Consider the following 18874-nt stretch of genomic DNA (forward strand, 5'->3'; position numbering starts at 1 on the left):
GCATTTCAGGCGCATCATTCTATTTGTCATTTTCAATTAGTTTTTGAGAACTTTCTGCCGTATCTAAAATTTTACTCCAGGCTTTTTTTAAAATTCTGTTCCTGTACACTATCCCATGCAGCACGAGATAACATAGGAAGCATATGCTAGGTCAATGTTTTTATGATCTCTCAAGGCGTCAGGTGGAAGAAACTTAACTTTTATGAAGTCCTCCTTTTTACTTAAGATATCACATGATGGCTGAGTCTGCGTTGTCAAGGAGTAGAAAGGTTATTTCCCTTTTGCCATTCTTTAACTGATGTGCTTTTGCGGAGGTTATAAGAACTTTCATAAACACTCCACGAAAATCGTTCTGTCCATCCAGTGCTATTTTGTGAGACGTAAACGCAGACATTGCAGGCATATTATTGTGTTTGAAACAATGCGGTTTCTTACTTTTACCGATAACGAGCTTAGGCAATCGGTGGCTGGCAGTAGCATCGGCACAAGCTAAAGCAGTAATATGATCCTTGCTTATTTTTGGACCAGGTGCTGCTATTTCATGATGTAAGGCAAAATTTTTTCTTAGAATAGCGTTCCAATTGGGTCCAACTTCGTCAGCACTGTAACATTTTCGAGGGCATAATCGTTTTCTCTTAATATGTCCTTAGTTTGAATTTAAAAGAATCAGCTGCCGAAGGATCAGCAGGCAGGTTTCCTCCTTGTATCTATGGTTCAAGAATGGCGTGTCTTGACTTATAGCGCCGTGCTTGCTTTAAAATTCGACGACTCTCCAAGATTTTGTTAAAAACTGAATTGCATTTTCACACAGAGTGTGACCAGAGACAGGTTCTCTTTGTGATCTTTTTATTTTGTAAACCATTTGTAAACAGCATCGGCTAGATTCGTGTTCTTAGTGAGCTTCAGGAATTTACTACTTGTCGAGCCATTAGTAGAATCAACCTTAGATGTAAAATTGGGGTGCTCCTCTTTTATTTTGTTACTCATTAGATATCTTGGTTACACATTCACCTTCTTCTAACCTTTTATTACTCCGTATCTATCTCCAAAAGGAAGGGCAACCAGTTTACGTTTAGTTTATATCATTAGTTTCCTTTAGCAGCATAGTTAATACAAGTGATCTCAAAAGAGCGCAAACGGTTGCTATCCTCGGAAACTCAGTACTGGAGTTCCGCTGGGCTGGGGGGACTGTAAGGAACATTCATTGGTGGAACTCTTATAGAAAATTTCATTTTACTGTGCCAATGAACTCGACGACGTCACGTAGCACAGTTCTGGCATTGTCCTCTATTTTTTGCCGTGAAGGTTTGCCTGAGGTCATAAGTGTCCGATAACGACCCTCGGTTCACGTCAGATGAATCTGAAATACTCTGTGAACGTAACGGCTTACAGCATCTAACTAGTGCACCGTTCCATCCACAGTCAAACGGCGAAGCGGAACGTTTTATCAGAGCCTCTGTAAGACGTGTGTATTTCTATTGTTTATTGTCAAATCACAATTGATGAAAGGTGTTTATATTTTATTAATAGGATTAAGTAGGAAAAATTAATATTTGTCATGTTGGAAATAATAGTGGTAGCAGGAGGAGGAGGAGGAGGAGGAGATTAGTGTTTAACGTCCCGTCGACAACGAGGTCATTACAGACGGAGCGCAAGCTCGGGTGAGGGAAGGATGGGGAAGGAAATCGGCCGTGCCCTTTCAAAGGAACCATCCCCGTATTTGCCTGAAGCGATTTAGGGAAATCACGGAAAACCTAAATCAGGATGGCCGGAGACGGGATTGAACCGTCGTCCTCCCGAATGCGAGTCCAGTGTGCTAACCATTGCGCCACCTCGCTCGGTGGCAGGGAATGTCTGCACCAAAGTATTGTTGACAAGAGAGACCGCAAATTGATATAATTTTAAAAAGGGCGGGTGAGACTGCGTATGGATTCATTTTAAGAAAAGGGCGGGAAAGACCGTGCGTTGATACATTTTGTAATGGTAGCAGGGATTGTCTGCACCAGGAAGCATTATTGGCAGGAGAGACCGCACTTTAGCGTTCGTAGATGTGAGTCGGTAGCAGGTCTGAAGCGAGAGGTTGAGAGGAGCGGTGTGCCTGCCAGCCACTAGCTATGATTTACAAGAGATTATAAACGGATGTACAGAGACATCAGCTAACTATTACAATAAGAGGAACTAATATTATTGAATTAATTGTTTGAGAAACTCAGGACTACTGAAGGTATGTTTGCGCATTGCTAGTTGTAAGTTTATTGTAAAAAGTAAGTCCCATTTGAACGTTTGTAAAATCATTTCATTCAGAATATAATTAACTTTTGCCAGCAATATTGCATTTCCAATTACAATCCATCCCAAAAACCATCAACGTAAAACTTTGCAAAATTTTATTGTTGTCAAGAAAAAGTTTAGCTATGAATTACGTAATTTCAGTCAAATTAATTATAGAATAACGTCAGCTTTGCTATTAAAGAATAACGTTAGCTTTGGTAATAAATACAGCCACTTATTATGGAAGCCCACCAGTGGCTAATAGAGTATAGTAAAACAGAGTAAGTATATTCATGTCGCAGTTCGATGTAGCAGTCAGATGGCGATCCAGTAACAGTAAAAAAGGTAAGGAACAGTTTTGGGTTATGGCAGATAACGACTGCGGGCCACGACGACGACACATTCTATGTTTCGTCGAAATAATCAGAAAATCGCTTTTAATAAGCAGCAGTTAAATTTTTTATGCGAAGATAGAGAAAGAGAATAAATTTCAAAGGGAAGATTTCATTTGTTATTATTAAGCAAGAGATAAAAATCTTAAGAAAAGGCTACATAGTTTGTTGTAAAAGGGAACGTTATTAATGACACAAGAGGTATAGAAGAGATGGGAAGGTTTCACTTGGCGACATCCAATCGGTAAGACTCTTTAGTGAATCTACTGTGAAAATGAATATACTGGCTCTGACAATTGTATGAATAAGCTAGTGTTAAGTGGCGCAACGCTTATACTAAACTGTATACCTTTAATTCACAGCCCATCGGCAATTCTGTTTGCTCTATTGATTCTGCGTTGAAAAGTGTTTGTTCAGTGTTAAATCCGCTTTGAACAGTGATATATTTTGTTGCGTGTGTTAATTATAGACAATGTCCCGCAGAATAATTACTCGTTCTCAAAGCGATAAAAGTGTAGAAAATAGTGACGAGAAATTCTTTTCAGGAATAGACAGAAATAAGACGTGTGAAAAACGCGGTAGTGAAACATTAGGTGAACAGACATTCGAGAGCGGTAATAATATGGAATCTTTTGACGAACAATCAACTTCAAAATGCCAATTGATAATGAGACATTAGTGCAAAATAATTTGTTTTTAAATACAACAGACGCTCCACAGCCACAAATTACGCGTAGCAGACACAATAGTTTCAGTAACGAAACCACTATATTGCAGTTAACAGTGTGACTCTATTACCTGCCGAAACAGATTCAAACGGTCCACAGATACACAATATGCGTAGCAGATACCACAGTTTTATTGACAAAAATTCCGAAACCACGGAAGAGGTGACACGATTACAATCGTCTGAGGATGTTCAAATGAACACCGATGTACAACCTTTACAACGAATACAAATACACACAGAAGTCAATCCGAAACGGATCCAATAATGGCATTTTTGCTACAAATGAGACAAGACATGAATCAAAACTTTAACAGAAGGGCACAAGAATCAGCAGACCTAAAAAACGAAATCAAGGTAGTCGCTGAAAAATCGAACCAAGAATTACACGCCAAGATTCGAGAAATATCAGATAAACAAGAAGCATTCATGGTTAGCATACGAGAAACAATGACAGAGAACTTTTGTAAACAAAACGCTCACATTGATGAACGTTTTAACAATCACACAGAAAACTGCTTGATACGTCACCGCAAACTGGTGCGATCGCAGGATAAAGAACGGAGAGAACTATTACAAACAATTAATAAACAGCGACAGGACGACAAAAAGAAAGTGTTTGCTCAGGGAAAAACTACGTGGACAATTACATACACTCGATTTCGGAAGAAATCGAAACGGTTAAGGTGACAAATATTCAAATACAAGAGAGGCTCACGGAAATCCAATCACACACAATTGAGGCTAAAATTTCTACGGACACTGAAATCCAGAATATTAGGGATAAATTAACAGAAGAAGTTCTGACGCTAACTGACAGAATGGAACACATAGAAATCAATCAAAACTCAGAAAATTTGAAAGCAGATTTTAAGAAAGTAACCAAAAGTAATCGTAAATTACGAAACGAATTGACAGAAAAGATCAACGAACTCACTGCAAGAACAGACCTGTTAGACACTACCAATGACAGTAAATCAGATGACACTACACCAGTCTCAGTTCAACAGATTTCTATTAGTAAAGATACGCAAATTACAAATGTGGAACAAACAATCGCAGACCTAGAATCACGTAATAATTGGTTACATCAGAAAATCAATTTTTTACAGCAAAGGATAGCTGACACACAAGAAACAACTGCAAACAGACACACAAGAAACAACTGCAAACAATCAATTGCAACAGAACACACACCATTACGACATGCCTCAGGTGCAAAATACATATAATGTCAGTAGACTTCAGAGTGTAAGAGATCTTAACCAGGCAAAAAGACACACAAATTCATATTCACAACATTACGAAAATAATTACACACAAAGACATGACGGTTTCGACCACAACCATTTCCTTTCAATGAGAAAGTTTAAAACATTTAAAAACGACAGGACGCAAATACATCCATTGGACTGGATCCAACAATTCAATGCGGCACTCCCACCATCATGGCCGGTTCAACATAAGCTAGAATTTATTATTAGTTTTCTTGAAGGGGAACCAGCGAGAAGAATGCGACCAATTGCTAGACAGTGTTTGTCAGTAGAAGCATTCCAGGAAGCATTTCTAGCAGCATATTTGTCAGATACCACACAGAGTAGCATTAAAGATCTGCTAACTAGTCTACCAACTTTCGAGAATTCTACTTTCCCAACAATCACACAATTTTTCGAGTGTGTGGTTGAACAAAACCAATACCTCAATGAGCCATACAGTCAATCCGCATTAATACAGTTGTGTATTTCAAAACTCCCCAGAGCATTGAAAGTGTCATTATTAACAGGCCAGCAAAAGGACAGCGTGTACGCATTTAGGGACATCCTGCAATTGCTAGAGGTACACCAGGCAGATTATGCGTTTGTTAATAAGAACTTCTCACTGCAAAACGCAAACCTGACAAACAATAATAATTTTGAGCAAACACGATTTGGCAATAACAATCATAATAAACGCTTTCGCAGCGAAAATGAAAACTTCAATCGAGAATACACACAGGGATTCAATGAACAGCAGTATAATAACAATGTACATTACAATTAAGACAACAACAAAGCCATCCAAATAACACGACACATATACGACAGGAAATGTCGAACCGGTCAAACTTTCACATGACTCATCGCCAAGAAAATGGGACAGGTGCAAACAGTTACATGGGTCAGCCGCAAAATACACAAAACGAACAAAGACAGCCTTTTCAGAGAAACACGCGTGCTCGCCGCATAACCACAGTTATGACGACAGAAGGAGAGAAAACGAACACCGACCGCAAAGGACATTCTACAATGATAATTTTCATAGAAATTCAAACAGTGCACAACAACCAAGTTATCGTATGAATGTACCAGACACAAGATTTCATCCGCAACCTACCGCTAATAATCAAAATGGTAGAACAATGCAGCTCATAGAAAACACACAACACTCCCCAACAGAAAATGAAATGTCAGAACATTTATGACTAGAGATAGCCTGTGATGAATCTCTAAATGACGACACTATGGATAAGGACAAAGACAAGATAACGATAGAGAATGCCATTACATTCGACGACGTGCGAGACACATTGTGACAAGAAAAACCGATCATGCAAGAAACTATATGCCACCCAATAATCCATATAAATTTAAGGTCACAAAATATTTTAGCAATAATTGATTCAGGCTCACCAATGTGCGTAATTAAAGAAGACACATTTAACAGATGCAATAGCGATAATGATTATCCAGTATTCCCGTTACACAAAACTAAAGTTAAGGGAGCATTTCCAGGAAAAATCATTGAAGTCAAAAGACACACAATTAACGTTTGTTTTTGCAGGGCAAACTTTCCACAACAATTATAGGATAGTTCCTCATTTAAGAACTGATATAATATTAGGAATGAATTTTCTCGTACAGTACGACGCAAAGATTGACTTTAAATCGTCATACCTAACATTACAGAAGGAAGACTGTGAAGTGGTAGTGAGATTTCAAAACACAGTATCATCAGAAGAGCAAAATATGCACAGGATCGAGATTATTGCAGATCCTAAAGATAGCGATTGTTATCTCACACTATACACGAATACACCTAATAACGACATGCCAGAGGAACAGGAGTATAATGTACTAGAGACAATTACACGCAAGGTTGGAGACAGTATAGCAAAAGACGACACAGAGCGCACAGAATTAGAAAATATTCTTGTGCAATATGAAACAGTTTTTAACTATGTTCCAGGAACGATGACTGGATTTATGTACGAATTTCAGGTGAAACCATACGAGACTTTCAAAGCAAAACACTATCCAATCCCGCATATATACACAGAAGCAGTTAAGAAAGAGTTACGAGCAATGATTGATCAGGGTATAATTGAACCAGCAGCAAGCCAATATATAAATCCATTATACATCGTTGAAAAGAAGGATGGATCACTCCGTTTGGTTTTAGATTCACGTGAGGTTAATAAAATAATCATTACAGAAACTGACCGACCACAGACGTTAGAAAAGTTACTGCAAAAGTTTCATGGCACCTCTATATATACCACCCTCGATCTCAAATGAGGATTTTGGCAAATCCAGTTGCATCCAAATTGCCGAAAGTATACGGCATTCCTTTGCTTTGGTGAATGTTACCAATTTTGTAAACTACCGTATGGACTAACAATTTCGTCTGCAGCCTTTATACGAGGCATGAATACAATTCTCCCACAGGATCTTAAAAACAAAATTACCACATATGTAGATGACATTCTAATCGCAGCAGAAAACTGGGAACAGCACAACCACACCCTTCAACAATTACTGAATACATTCGAGCAAAATGGTATAACTATAAAGCTCCCTAAATCTGAATTTGGAAAAGCCTCAATAAAATTTCTAGGTCATATCATTTAACAAACAGGTATTGCACCATACTCCGACAAATTGCAAGCATTGAAAGATATCGACGTGCCAACAAATAAGAAGGAACTTCGGAGCTTTATAAGCCTTATTAATTATTTTAGAAAATTCATTCATTATAAAGCATTAGACACACCCTTGCTATACCAGCTCACAAGTAAAAACACAATTTGGTCATGGAATGAAGACGCTGAAGCTGAATTCGAGAATTTGAAAGAAGCTTCACTAAGGGCACCTTTGTTATCGAATCCTGACCCAACACAAAACTTTTCCATTGCAACAGATAGTTCAACTACAGCACTAGGAGTACATATTTTCCAGGAAGTAGAGGAGGACGGTAAGACAATTGTTAAACATATTGCGTTTGCAAGCAGGATACTTTCTCCAGCAGATCGCAGTTACCCTGTAACAGAATTAGAGACGCTATGTGTAGTATGGGCATTGAAGAGATTCCGTCATTATCTATATGGAAGACACACCACAGTATATACCGATCACCGAGCAATCCAGTTTTTATTATCATCAAAACTTACGCATGATAGATTAAGCAGTTGGAAATTATATCTACAAGAGTTCGACTTTACTATTGTACACATTCCAGGCACTCAGAATATTGTTGCCGACGCACTATCGAGATCTATTCAGCATAAACGACTAGAGAAAGAAAATACCTTCTGCTACAACAACCATAGTACTATGTATATCAAACAAGTAGATTTCGAAAACTTTATATCATCAGCATTACAGGGCATAGAGAGAGAACAGCAGAAAGATGAAACACTAAAAGAAATTTTAACGCTTTGGCGAGACAAGAGCAACGCAAAAATCAGACATAATTACAATATACATAAAAATATTCTGTTTATTCGCTAGTACCCAGACGGCAACAATTGGCTTTTATGCATTCCAAAAGGGATCAGAAACAAATTTATATGGTATACGCACCTAAGCTATGCACATTACGGAGCTAGGAAATGCTTTCTAATTCTTCGACAAAATTGTCACTTCAACAATATGGAAAAGCACATTCGCAAAGTTATAGCATCCTGCAAGATATGTCAGAAATCTAAATCATCTACAGTATCACATATTCCACCACTGTATCCCATCATACCGGCTAAGTTAAGACACATGGCAGCAGTAGATCTTTTCGGTCAAACCCCCAGAACAAGTAAAGGTTATAGTTATATTCTAGTAGCCGTAGAACTGGCATCCAAATTTGTAACATTTTCTCCACTAAGGAAAGCAACAGCTAGATCAGTATCAAGAGCATTTGTAAGACATTTTCTATCAATAGTAGGACATGTACAGAAGGTTATTTCAGATAACGGACCGCAGTTTAGGTCAGAAATATGAAAACAAATGTTAGAGAGTAAGAACATAACACCAATTTACATATCAAGATATCACAGTTCTTCTAACCCGCCAGAAAGAATAATGAAAGAGATCGGGAAACTTTGTAGAATTTATTGCCACAAAAAGCATACAACATAGGACGAATACATATCACAGTTTCAGGAAGTAATAAATGCAATACCTAATGAGTCAACAATGCTCTCACCAACTGTAATACTGATGAATAAAGACCCACCGAATAAACTTACTGAAATGATTACTTTTCCGAAGAAGCGTAGACTTCGTCATTGTGAGATAATGGACATGGCATTAGCGAACATTAAACGAGCTGCAGATCGTCGGCAGAGACAGCAGAAGCAGGTAAGTAGATTACGCAAGTACTAGATTGGCGATAAGGTACTAGTCCGCACCCATTATCCGTCACACAAAGGGAAGAAACGATGCAAAAAATTTGAACTTCTACACGCAGGACCGTACAGAATTCGAAATATTCTGCATGCTAATGTAGTACACATTGAGACACTCAGAACAAAAAAATCGAGAGGAAACCATCATATGTCAAACATAAAGAAATTCTTCAAATAGAAAAACCTTCTTATAGGGATACATATTGACAGAGTATAACAATGAGCTTTTTGACACATTCCAGGAAGCCCGAATACAGTGAGCTACTAAAGGGTTATTTGCGTGCACAACAGGTCACCTCGATTCGACCGCAGATAAATACACGGAACATTAATAGCTGTCTTAGCAGCGTTCCCGCAGGACATTTATTTCATATTATGTAAGGTAAGTGAAGCAAATAACAGGGCTACTTTAAAAGTAAATGTATAACACGTACAAATAATTTTCATACAGTAGTAGCAATTAGATGTATTCTTTAACCCGTGCATGCAGCATTGTTGTCATAGTTCACCAAAATAAACGTTGTTTTAATTATAATATAAGTATTGAATATGGAGAAATGTGGATAAATGCTTTACAGGTCATGCCGAGAGCTGACGCGATTTTGCAGATGCAGAGAGATGTTGAAGTCATGCCGTGCGCTGACGATTATTAACCATGAATATTTTGCTATAGGTAATACAGAGAGATATTGAAGTCATGCCGTGCGCTGATGATTATTAACAATGAATATTTTATTATAGGCTATGCAGAGAGATGGCACGAGGTACAAAGGAGAGAGGAGAATGAAGATGTTAGTATGTAAGGAATATAATTTAGTAATGGTTTATTTTAATAACAGGAGACACAGCGCAGCGCAGCACTACGGATGGAGAAACCACATTAAACTGCTTACTTTACGTACATTGCTATTCGAAAATTTTTTTCGGCATTGAACATGATATCTTTTACATCATATATATACATAGCAAAAACAGATCACACCAAATGTCAGCATACCGAGTCGCACTCTACGTAAAATACAAATGTTTTCTCTTGAATAACAATGACGATGTGTGTTACACAACTCAAACAAAATATATAGTCGACTGACAATATGACTCGTAACTGACAAACACATTACCGAACATACTGAAGTCACAGAAAGTGACATAGTTTGTCAAAATGTACTTTCATATTTCAAAAACTGTGAATTCACAACCTGTGAAGCAATATAACAGTGTCTTTATGTAATTATTTGTATGAACGCCAGATTATGATTTATTTAGAGTCACAGAAAGTGACATACTTTGTATAAAGATAATTGTCTATTTTATTTAAAATGTTGATGCCTAAATGTACTACTAAATTCCACTTACAGAAATATTTGTTTATGTTATTGACTGTCACGTAATGTAACATGTATTGTAGGCTGAATTCACTACAGATGGAAAATGTGTTTTTTATGTAATTGTTTAAAACTATAAACTTTTTCTACAGTCACACAAGGTGACATATTTTGTCCTTTTAAACGTAAAATAAGAATACGGTAAACATAATTTTTATGAGCACAGAGGAAAGAGATGATGTAAAATTTGGTAATAACAGTATCAACCATATCCGTGAAACTTTTGACAAAATGATTATACCTGTACCTTAATTCCTGTGCATGCCCATGGTTATGGAGCACAAACAACGTGAATAGTGACTCACGTTACTTCAATCTACGATGTTTTCTATGAGGTGTCGGCATACCAAGATGCACATAACAGTCATGATGTACGTCAATAGGTGTTTGCATACCAAGATGCACACCATCACTACCGATGGACAATTGGAGTTGGAACTTGTACCTGATGTAGCTGCGGCAACTCAGGCAATTCGACGGTTAACTTAGTGTTTGGTTACACTAAAACTGTGGATCAAAGAGACGACGAAATCACATGGTGAAACCTGGTGTTGTGCTATGTGAGGGAAAGAAACGGACTTTTGAGTGCATTCACAGACAGTTGCCAGTGCTTTGACCATGCTATCCAATTCCTTTTCTTTCCTTCCTTGAATATGGTACTAATAGATGCCAATTTATAATGAAACATAAACTATGTTCTAATTTTTGCCATCCATTACTATTAGAAATATAAATAACTTTTACTACCTGATGTACACTTACAACTTACTGACTCACATTATTTGTATATTTTGATGTATACTATTGTGAATATTCTCCTTGTTAGACTTAGGAAAACAAATTCTTATGACAGTATATGTATGTGCTTTATTGAAATAAATATTTATCATTAAGTTACTTAGTAATACACATATTTCCATTATCAAATTTTCTCCTTACTTCAAGTCCAAATGACTTAACCACATAGGAAAATTTTAAGGAAACCCAGTGGAGGGTTATGTAAGACGTGTATATTTCAATTGTCAAACCACAATTTATGAAAGATGTTTGTATTTTATTAATAGGATTAAGTAGGAATAATTAATATTTGTCATGTTGGAAATAATTGTGGTAGCAGGGAATGTCTGCACCAAAGTATTGTTGACAAGAGAGACCGCAAATTGATATAATTTTAAAAAGGGCGGGTGAGACTGCGTATGGATTCATTTTAAGGAAAGGGCGGGAAAGACCGTGCGTTGATACATTTTGTAATGGTAGCAGTGATTGTCTGCACCAGGAAGCATTGTTGGCAGGAGAGACCGCACTTTAGCGTTCGTAGGAAGTCAGTAGTAAGCGAGAAGGGAAGAGAGTCGGTAGCAGGTCTGAAGCGAGAGGTTGAGAGGAGCGGTGTGCCTGCCAGCCACTAGCTATGATTTACAAGAGATTATAAACGGATGTACAGAGACATCAGCTAACTATTATAATAAGAGGAACTAATATTATTGAATTAAATTTTTGAGGAACTCAAGACTACTGAAGGTATGTTTGCGCATTGCTAGTTGTAAGATTATTGTAAAAAGTAAGTCCCATTTGAACGTTTGTAAAATCATTTCATTCAGAATATAATTAACTTTTGCCAGCAACATTACATTTCTAATTTTAATCCATCCCAAAAACCATCAACGTAAAACTTTGCAAAATTTTATTGTTGTCAAGAAAAAGTTTAACTATGAATTACGTAATTTCAGTCAAATTAATTATAGAATAACGTCAGCTTTGCTATTAAAGAATAACTTATTATGAAAACCCACCAGCAGCTAATAGAGTATAGTAAAACAGAGTAAGTATATTCATGTCGCAGTTCGATGTAGCAGTCAGATGGCGATTCAGTAACAGTAAAAAAGGTAAGGAACAGTTCTGGGTTATTGCAGATAACGACTGAGGGCCACGACGACGACACATTCTATTGAAATAATCAGAAAATCACTTTTAATAAGCAGCAATTAAATTTGTATGCGAAGATAGAGAAAGAGAATAAATTTCAAAGGGAAGATTTCATTTGTTATTATTAAGCAAGAGATAGAAATCCTAAGAAAGGTTACATAGTTTGCTGTAAAAGGGAAGGTTATCAATGACTCAAGAGGTATAGAGGAGACGGGAAGGTTTCACCTTCAAGCAGCTGATGGCCAAACTTGGCACCGCACACACCAGGGATGAAGCATTGGAACTGTTTCTCGTCTCCTATCGTTCACATCCACGAGACAGACCATCGCCGGCGGAATTGATTCACGGCCACCGCCATTGGACACTGCTCCACCTGCTCCACACTCCTCAGCATCCGACACCGAAGGAAGGGCTGCAATGTCGCTTCGCACCCCATGATATTGTGTTTTCAGTGTTAAAGCGGCAGCAGATGGTGGGCGCGAGGCGAGATCCTTCGTCGACTTGGCACATGCATGTACTTCATTTCAAGCCCAGACGGCTTGCAGCGCCAACATCACAATCAAATTCAACAATGCCATGTGCATGATGATCTTTCTGTATCTCTTCCCCCAGATTCACGGATCCTTAGGACAGTGCGGTCACAACAGCCGCAAGAGCGTGTCATCGCGACACTGCGGGCCGAGCCGGTGGAGAAGGAGTCGACTCCTCCGCTTCCTCTCGTCCTACCCATTGAGCTGGACCCGCCCACGTCGCAGTGGCCGACGCCTTCTACATCTCGGTATGGGCCTCAGGAAGTGGACGTGTACCCTTCTGGGCGTTTTCCGGGGGACGTTTCCACCAGAGTGAAGGCCGGATGGCGGGCTACGAGCGGAAGTCTGCGGCCACAGCTTCCGGTCCATTAGAGAGTCAACGCTCCTTCCTCCCTCCCCCTCCCTCCCCCCCCCCCCCCAGTTTTCGTGCTCCATATTCGACACCGTCCGTGGCTTTGGGGTTTGAGGGGTGGGGGGAGGAATGTCACGGCGTAAAGTCCGCGCCGGCGCGCCAGTCTGGACTGGCAGAGAAAAGAAGGCTGTTAGAAGAGGTCAGCCAATCGTACGCTGACCGACCTCCCTCCAGGACTACAATGCGACGGCAGCAGCCCCTATGTGAAGACGACATAAGCGCCGCGCCCGACTGGTGGCAGCCCACTTCGATAGAAGCTTCAGCGTTAGGCACTTCGTTAGCCCACGCATCATATCCTTTTCATTAGCAGTCTCTACGTAGCTTAGTTAGAGATCAGCAGTCATGGCCGTTCAATTGACAGACTGTTGTTAGTAGCGGTCGCTAAGATTAGAAGTGTCACTTGTGTTTATTCCGAAGAAGACTGGTTATTTTATATGAAGACGGTATGTAGTGTGTGTATATTACATTGGGGATGTGGGTCTCATGGGAGTGTGCAAGGGATAAATCCCTGCAGTCGCACTATTCTTTGTGCCCTCGATGGCTCAGATGGATCTCAGCGTGTTCGATCAAACGGTTAGCTGCCCTCTGTGATAAAAAAAAGTGAGTTAATGGATCAACGATGGCCTTGAACTAGCGTCATGGGACGTCCGCCCCGAGCAAATACAAGGAACATTAACGAACAAAATGAGAAAAAAAGGATGGATAGAGCGTCTGCCATTTAAGCAGTAGATCCTGGTTTCGAGTCCCGGTCAGGACACCAAACGTTTTCAACTGTCCCCCTTGATGTATATCAAGCTTAAGGTATTGATTTAATTATCATTTCACTGATTATTTTGTTTGTCGCTCTTTGCTTGCGACTCATCAGTGTAATTGCACTTGTGGATGATCATGTATAAAGGACTACAAGATTTCTCAGATCAAAGTTAGCTATTTGTACTTGCCTTATTGTAATAAAACTCATTAATACAAGTTGTTTGATTATTGGACTTGGTAACTGAGTATGCAGGATTCCTAGGCACAACAATATCTATATAATATTCTGGAACATCAATACTGTGTATGTATTTCACATGTCCAATACATTAGGAACGGTTTAACATCAAATTATACCTAAATTGTGCAATTGTTGGTGCGTGTTGCAATTACTTCACATCTGTCGCGGATGATAACGGCAGCATTACGCTAGGGAACGTGTATCGAGACTTGATTCACATGTGTTAAAGAGGGAACGGACATCACAATTTAATAAATATTTCCATCACATCTGGCCACTGCATTTGCACAGCACTCTAGAATGTCAACGGCTAATTTTAGACGCCTGTCCTATGTCACCTTTGCTTTTCTGGAGCCATTTGTTTGCATGAAGGTCATGTTTTAGTCATTCGCTCCAGAGTTTTGATGAATCATCAGCTTAGTGCTACTATTCTACAAACTTCGGCATGATTGATCTTTCCTTTTTTCTTCATGATGAGCAAAAGCCGGTCGGAGTGGCCGAGCGGTTCTAGGCGCTGCAGTCTGGAACCGCGCGACCACTGCGGTCGCAGGTTCGAATCCTTCCTCGGGAATGGATGTGTGTGATGTCCGTAGGTTAGTTAGGTTTAAGTAGTTCTAAGTTCTAGGGGACTGATGACCTTGGAAGTTCAGTCCCATACTGCTCAGAGCCATTTGAACCATTTTGACGAGCAAAATGATTCGTGCAATCCATATCAACTGGAGAAATTTCGTAGGCTGAGGCTGTCTAACGGAAGTAATAGCTCTGATGGGAAATGTGCGAAGATGGAGTAACAAATAATTTCCATCCAGAGTGTGGTGTTAGGAACTTTCTTGATTTCCAGAACGAGAAAAGATATTCACGACTTTTAACTCAGAAACATTATGTTTTCAAAAAGTGCAGAACCAAGAAAACCTCATGTACTTTGCGTATTATTAATTCAACTCGCCTTGTGGTATGAACAGTGAAATCAAGAAGACGATTAATTTAAAACATTAAGTCCTGCCAGAGGGCCGGCCGAAGTGGCCGCGCGGTTCTGGCGCTGCAGTCTGGAACCGCGAGACCGCTACGGTCGCAGGGTCGAATCCTGCCTCGGGCATGGATGTGTGTGATGTCCTTAGGTTAGTTAGGTTTAACTATTTCTAAGTTCTAGGGGACTAATGACCTCAGCAGTTGAGTCCCATAGTGCTCAGAGCCATTTGAACCATTCCTGCCAGAGTGTAATCAATGATTACACATTCACGGATATAGGTAATTCATTTAAGAACTATACGTGTAAAGTACTGTTCATGCTGTTTGTATCAGGTCAATAAAATACATAATAATAATTTAAAAAATATAGATGCATCAGACACGTAATATCTTTACTGGTTTATCAGCAAGCAAAAAAATCTTGAAACGTTCATACCTTTTTGGGTGCCTCCACAGACCGCAAGTAAATTCAGCCCATAACCCTCTCAAAGTTTAGTACTGTATATGGTCACACTTCGTGAACTTGCCTTAACGAAGCTGAAAATTACAAAAGATTAAAAATGCGTTTCGGCTGCCGGAGGTTGTATCAGAGAGACAGTTGCACTGTAAATTATTCTGAGAATACTCAGTACCAAGCACAGTCTTAAGATAGTGTCTGGTAATTGATATCGGGAAAATGTTACAATGATCACATGCAAAAATCACTCGTGAGGCTGAAATTAAATGGCATATATCTATTTCTTTCAAGAAGAGGTACCTGGATTATCACTGATGGCGGTATCATCAGCCAGCCATGGAAATTAAATTAACTGCACACATATCCACCGACCAGAATTCACGGAATACGTAATGAAATTCCCACCAAGAAATTACAAGAAAATCGTTACCAAAATTACGTCAGCAATAAGTTTACATTAACACTTCCAGACATACAAATGGGGTGCTATACAAAGTGAACCAAACTTGCAATTCACATGGCCTCCGATCATACCTAACCAAAGAAACACACAAAGCATACTGGCGTAAAATCTACGAATTTTGCCGCGCGGAGTGGCCGCGCTGTTAGAGGCGCATTGTCACTGATTGTGGGGCCCCTCCCGCCGGATGTTCGAGTGCTCCCTCGGGCATGGGTGTGCGTGTTGTTCTTAGCATAAGTTAGTAAAGTTAGTTTAGGTAGTGTGTAAGTCTAGGGACCGATGACCTAAGCAGTTTGATCCCTTAGAAATTCACACGCATTTGCACATTTTTTTTCTACGAATTTTGGACACGAAATATCGTCTGCGATCGAGTGTTCATTCTTATTTCCATTTGAAGTAAGAAGATGCATATGGTGAAATTCGGATAAATACATTGCTCTATGCGGCAGCGTTGTAGAACATGCAAGTCACTGTTCGGCACGGTCCAGTCACATGAACGTGACCATCGAATTTGTTCGACGTCAACGACCAATACCAACTCACTAATGGCAGATGGCAGCATTAGCCGTTGAGGGTATATAAAGCGTGTTGAGTGGAAGCGGCACACAGTAAAAGTGTTGTAATGCGGTAACGGAGCGATCTATCTGACTTCCAAAAGGGCAGGGGTGGAAGCGTGTCCGAAACGGCGGAGTTTCTAAACTGTTCGCGTGCCCCCGTGATTGGGGTATACTATGCATGGCAAACTATCCGATACTGGCCACGACGCAACACGGGCCACAGATGACAAGGGTGAACGACGGTCTTGGAGATATGTACGAGCGAACAGCCGTGTGACTATTGTTTAACTGTCCACCTAGATGGACCAAGCGGCTACCAGCAAGGTCTCCTCCACGACTGTTCAGTGAACTCTGCTGCGAATGGGCCTCCACAGCAGACGCCAGCTTTATACATCCATGATGCTTGCTGAGCATCAGCGACGAAGACTGGATTTTGCGCGTTAATACCGCAACTGGACGTCCACTGAGTGGTAACTGGTGGCCTTTCCTGATGAATCACGTTTTATGTGCCATCAGACAGATGGTCGACACAAGTGTCAACGCCAGAGGAGGGAGAGTTATGGTTCAAATGGGTCAAATGGCTCTAAGCACTATGGGACTTAACATCTAAGGTTATCAGTCCCCTAGACTTAGAACTACTTAAACCTGACTAACCTAGGGACATCGCACACATCCATGCCCGAGGCAGGATTCGAGCCTGCGACCGTAGCAGCAGCGCGGTTCCGGACTCAAGCACCTAGAACCGCTCGTCCACAGCGGCCGGTGAGCGTCATGGCCTACGGTATGTTTTCATAGCATTCCATGGATGATCTCGTCATTCTGGAAAGACGGTGGAGCGACACAAGTATGCACCTCTACATGCAGTTTGTTTTTCCTTGGCTCGATAGCATCTGCCAAGAGGAAAATGCAGTGTGGAATATAAGTCGCAGTTCTCACGCGTGTTTCGAGGAGCACCGGGATGAGTTCACCGTACTCCCCTGGCCACCAAAGTCGCTGGATTAAATTCCAACCGAGAACCAGTGGGACCACCTCGATCTGTCATTTCCCGCCATGGATTTTCAACTGAGAACCCGACGCAGCTGGACACAGCACTGTAGTCAACATAGCCCCGCATCCCTGTCGGTACCTTCCAGAACCTCCTTGATTATTCCTACACGACTCACTGTGGCCCGCGCTGGAGAAGGTGGTCATTCATGAAGTCACATTAATGTGAATGGATTGTGTATTTAAAATTACAATTCTTTCGTACCATGTAAACAGGACTCGCAAATGAAGAAACCAGTTAGACGCAACAGCAAAAATTAACTACAGCAACGTAGCTTAGCAACAAAGCGTGCCTAAATCTTATCACAAAACACACCACATGTGAGTCTGTCAGAGCCTGCGTCTTTCTGTCTCCGGGACAGTACTCCACTACCCCAACTTATTTCTCGTTCGTGACTGACGCTTCCTCTCTGGCTGGACGACGAACTCGCGAAGATACTACTGTCTTCTGTCCGTGCGTGAATGAAAAGTTTACTGCACATGATAGGCTAGTGCAGACTGTTGCCCGTATCTTTGGAAATGCCAGTCAAGAGTAACTGCATGTACAGAACAGGTACTCTTGTAGTAATAAAAGCAGAATAGCCCCATTTCAACAACAATTGGACCATACCAAAAAGTGTTGGCAAAGTTAGTGAACTGCTGAATGAATTGTCACTCTGCAGTAGAGTGTGTGCAGATATGAAACTTCCTGGCGGGTTAAAACCGTGTGTCGGACCATGACTTGAATCTGGGTTGTTTGCGTTTTGCGAGGAAATGCCCTACTGGCTGAACTACCCATGCTCGACTCATGACAGTTTCTTACAGCTTAACTTCCGCCAGTACCTCGTCTCCTACTTTCCAATCTTCACGGAAGTTCTCCTGTGTAACTTGCAAGAATAGCACTCTTGGGAGAAAGGAGACTGCGGAGACGTGGCTTAAAATGCCGCCAAACACAAACAAATATAGAGATAGAATAGCAACTGACAAAGGCTGTAAAATTAAATAAGCAATTCCATTTCTAGGTTCCGTAAAGCATTTGATAAGGTAAACCACCAGAACCTATAAAATACCATGCAGTCCATGCAATATCCAACATTATTTACCAACTTTACCAATAG

The sequence above is a fragment of the Schistocerca serialis genome, chromosome 4 (genome assembly GCF_023864345.2).
Source record: "Schistocerca serialis cubense isolate TAMUIC-IGC-003099 chromosome 4, iqSchSeri2.2, whole genome shotgun sequence".
Lineage (NCBI taxonomy): Eukaryota > Metazoa > Arthropoda > Insecta > Orthoptera > Acrididae > Schistocerca > Schistocerca serialis.